Source organism: Octopus sinensis, linkage group LG10 (assembly GCF_006345805.1).
Source record: "Octopus sinensis linkage group LG10, ASM634580v1, whole genome shotgun sequence".
NCBI classification, from domain to species: Eukaryota; Metazoa; Mollusca; class Cephalopoda; order Octopoda; family Octopodidae; genus Octopus; species Octopus sinensis.
In genome coordinates, this window is record NC_043006.1 from 66,054,871 (window position 1) to 66,059,862 (window position 4,992).

Here is a 4,992-nt window from a genome sequence, read left to right on the forward strand (position 1 = left end):
CCATAGCTTACACTTGGTGCACCTTATAAAGTTTCTACCTACACCTTTTTTACAGATCGAGCAGGGCCATCTGCCTGAAGGCGTTTGTGATTGGTCTACCTTCCTACTTATTAGGACTTTGGTTTTGGCTTGGTTGATTCTAAGGCCCTTCGATTCTAATCCTTGCTTCCACACCTGATAGTGACTCAGCAATTAGAGCAAGGTCATCAGCATAGAGGAGCTCCCAGGGGCATCCTGTCTTGAATTCCTCCGTTATTGCCTGGAGGACTATGATAAATAGGAGGGGACCGAGGACTGAACCTTGGTGGACCCCAACCTCTACCCGGAATTCTTCACTGTACTCGTTGCCAACCCTCACCTTACTAGCAGCGTCTCTGTACATGGCTCGCACAGCTCTCACTAACCATTCATCTATCCCTAGTTTCCTCATTGACCACCAGATAAGGGATCGGGGGACCCTGTCGAAGGCTTTCTCCATGTCAGCAAAAGCCAGGTACAGGGGCTTATCTTTGGCTAGGTATTTCTCCTGTAGCTGTCTTACCAGGAATATAGCATCAGTAGTACTTTTCCCTGGCACGAACCCAAACTGCATCTCATCTAAGCTAACTCTCTCTCTAATTAGTTGGGCTATAACCCTCTCCGTAACCTTCATTACCTGATCCAGCAGCTTGATACCCCTGTAGTTATTTGTATCTAGGGCGTCACCTTTACCTTTGTAGTAGTTGACTATTATGCTGCTACACCAGTCATTGGGAATGACTCCTTCGTGTATCACCTAGTTAACTATACGGGTGACTAGGCTATAACCTACACTACCAGATATTTTGAGCATCTCTGCAGTAATTCCTGATGGGCCTGGGGCTTTCCCTGTCTTCATGCTTGTAATTGCCTTAACTAAGGAATTGTCAACTCGGATTGCTGGTCCCTCTGTTGGGTCAACATTCGGCAGACTCTCTTTATCCCATTCATTTTCCTCATTCAGCAACCTTTCATAGTGGCGTCTCCAAACCTCTCTCTTTGCATCCTCATTTAGCGCAAGTGAACCATCATCCTTGCGAACACATTTCTCTCCTACTACATCATGATTCTCTCTCACACACTGTCTTGCAACACGAAATACCTCAAGTCTTTCATCCTCACGGCGCAGAACATTGGCAAATTTTTTCTTATCTGCTTCCCCTCTGGCTAAATACACCTGCCTCCTAGCTTCCCTTCTGGCAGTCTGATACACTTCCCTGCTACCACCGTTCTTCCAGTCCTTCCAAGCCTGTTTCTTTTGTCTAATAGTCCTGTCAACAATATTGTTCCACCACCACGTTATTTTGGGTCTTGAGTCTTGAGGGGATTTTGCACTAGCCACAAATCTGGTCAGTGGCTTTCAGCAGGTTGTCCCTTAGAAGCGTCCAGTTGTCTTCTACCCCATGTGTAGCTATACCCCCTTCTATTTCGTCAAAGGCTTCAAGTAACATGTCTCTAAATCTCTGTCCATTCGCAGGATCTTTAAGTTTCCAGACCCTTCTTCTCCATGTTGGTCGTCTTCTAGTCGTCCTCTTAGTCCTGATCCTAAAGTCACTAACTACCAGTCTATGTTGTGGGGTACATTTTTCGCCTGGGAAAGTTTTGGCATTTATAAGCAGCCAGCTTTCCCTTTTTCTGGCAAGGATGTAGTCGATTTGGCTAGTATGCTGGCCCGATCAGTAGGTGACCAGGTGGCTTGTTGGTTTCCTGAAGTTAGTGTTGCAAATCATAAGACTATTCGCATCATATATCATGCAATGGGACTGAAACTGGAACCTGTCCCTCTATGCAAAAAACTTTTTCTATAATACATAAAGATTAAATCAATTTATTAAGAGAACAACAAAGAATTTATTAAGCCGTACCTGATTTCGCTGGTGTGATTGTATGGAAGGCTAACTTGAACAACTTAATGCAGTGTTGTTTATTTTCCTCCCATTAAGATATTTTGAGTCACGGACAACAACATGGCCCCACCACCACTACCACCGCCTGCACCAAAGAAAAAGATAGTCACTTTGCTGAAAGAGCAGCTTAATAAATTCATTTATTTTACCGTCATTTAAAGCTATTTTTGTTAAATATTGGTTATTGTTTTTGCTGAATAAAATTTGTTGAAAAAAAAAAAAACCCTGCAATAATTATGCACCAACCCAATACAATGCATTTGCAGAGGTGTGTGTAACAATATTTAGAAGTTAAAGTTTATTATCAGCTCTGGCTAATTCTAGAGGGCATTTTATGTCATAAATTGCAAATTGTGAACTACAAAAATACTGACTGTTTTGAAAACTTTTTTTTTTGTTTTTGCATTTCCCATTTATATTATTCATTGATATTTCATATTCGCATTTGATACTATAGTTTAAAAAAAAAAAAAAAAAAAAAACTAAAATGTTTATTATTGCACTTGAATAGATAAGGATAAATATACTTTATTTCAGCGATCCTCATTTGGGACTTAGCTGAAAAATTTATCACAATTTCCAAAACAATTCACATATGAAGAAAATTTAAATACTATACACGGATCTTCTTCTTTTGAACGGCAGTTTGTAACATAATTTCTAGGTAACTGAAATGTTTTAAACTTCGTATACTGGCAGAATGTGTTTATAAAACATCATTTTCTCTTGGTTTTATTGAGAAAATTCTATAGTTTGTAAGATATTTCGTCTGAAAATCCGAGCATTTCAGCAATTTTAACCAATCGATTACCTCCATTGAACTAAAATCATTTGCTGCATCTAAAACTGAGACAACATCCTGTAACTAACCCTAAACCTCCCCCTAACCCTAACCCTAAATTTTCTTTTTCTTAATTGTTACGCGTGTAAAAAAAACTAAAGCAATGGAAAATAATTTAAACAATTAACAAACAAAATAATTCTATAATTTTATACACACACTTTCCGTACGTATACAGAAAGCGTGTGTTATGGAAAGTGTGTGTATAAAATTATAGAATTATTTTGTTTGTTAATTGTTTAAATTATTTTCCATTGCTTTAGTTTTTTTTACAGGCGTAACAATTAAATTAATTTAACAATTAAGAAAAAAAAAATTTAGGGTTAGGTTTAGGGTTAGGGGGAAGTTTAGGGTTAGTTACAGGATGTTGTCTCAGTTTTAGACGCAGCAAATGATTTTAGCTCAAAAGAGAGCATAGGATTGGTTAAAATTCGAAAAATTAAACTATGTTAAACAAACAAAGTACAATTTTCTCAAGAAAGCCAAGAGAAAAGAATGTTTTATTTTGACACATTATACCAGTATACGAAGTTTTAAAGTGTTAACTAGAAATTGTCTGCCGTTCAAAAGGAAAAGATCCCTATACACTATTTTAGCTCCTAAGACACCTGGCAAAGCCAAAAGATGTGAATAAAAAAATTTGACAGTTAACACATAAAGTGCAACGGGCCACGATCGTGGCCATCGACACAGGTTGACAGGCCACGATTGTGACCCTTATAGATGCATTTAATTTATGGGCGTTTGTTGGGGGTCTAATGCCACTCAGACACTCCGATAACCACCAGAATGCAAGAGGACTAATAGTTTAACTAATGACTTTTCAGATGATGTAAAACTTGCCACCATTATATACTAAGAAGATATTTTAAAACTATATTTTGTTTTTCACGTGTGCATGGTAGTCTAATTTTCATAAAATGTGTTATGTAAGTGCAAATCCCAGCACTTTATGGGTTAATAGGTTAAAGTCTGGCACATATTCTATCAGACCTTTTTACCGAACTGCTAAGTTATGAAGGCATAAACATACTGGCACTGGTCATCAAGCAATGATGGGGATTGACACAGATACAGACACACGACGGGCTTCTTTCAGTTTCCGTTTAGCAAATCCGCTCTCAAGTCTTTGGTTGATCCAAGGCCATAGCATTTGACACTTGTCCAAAGTTCCACGCAGTAAGACCGAACAAGGAATGGTGTGGTTGGGAAGCAAGCTTCTTATTACGCCAGGTGTATGGCAAACATCATTACTTCATTACTGAAAAATACCTGAAAGGCACAATGAAAGGAGAGCTTAGGATAAAGAAGTTTGAAAAAATATGGATTAAAAAAAAAAAAAAAAATTAATGAGAATGGTAAGCATTTCAGAATGTGGGATGTTATATAATGATGCAAGGCAGGGAATTGACAGAATCGTTAGTGTGCCGGACTAAATGCTAAGTAACATTTCGTCCGGCTTTACGTTTTGTAGCCAAATTCCGTCGAGGTCGACTTTGCCTGTCATGCCTTCGGGGGTTGAAGAATTAAGTACCAGTTGAGCATTGAGTCGATGTAATGGACTAGCTCCATCTCTCAAACTTTCTATTGTGGAAAAGATTTTATAAAATGACGTAAAACAACGAAAAAAAAAAAAAAAATTAAATTTTGGTGGAAGATTGGTAATTTTCGGGGAGAGGTTAGTCAATTATATGAATTCCGATAATCAACTGGTACTTAATATTTACGGACTCCAAAAGATGAAAAAGGCAAAGGCGATGTCGACGAATTGTTACAACTATTCGGAAGACGTGGGGGAGGAAGCGGGTTAAAAATGTGATAAATATGGATTTTCGAAAAAAATATTTTAAATTTCTGAATGCGAATTACAAGTGTTTCAGTATGTAGGACACTAGAAAATAACGAAAAATACTAAGAAGAAATAACAACAACACAAAAATCCCAAAGAAAAAAAATCTAATGGATTTTGTGTTTCTTACATGGTTTATAAACACCTTCCACGCTGCAAAATAAAATAAAAAAGATTAATCTTAATCATGATAGCTATTCTGAAAGTTCACCAATCGACTCTGACGGGATTCGAACTTATAACGTGAAGGGAAGTAACTCAATACTCCAAGATATTTTTGGCCGGATACTCTGGGTTTCTTTTGTTAACTACCGCCATAATTTCGTATATAAAAATAATATACACCCACTGAAATATCTCCATCCTTATAATATTGT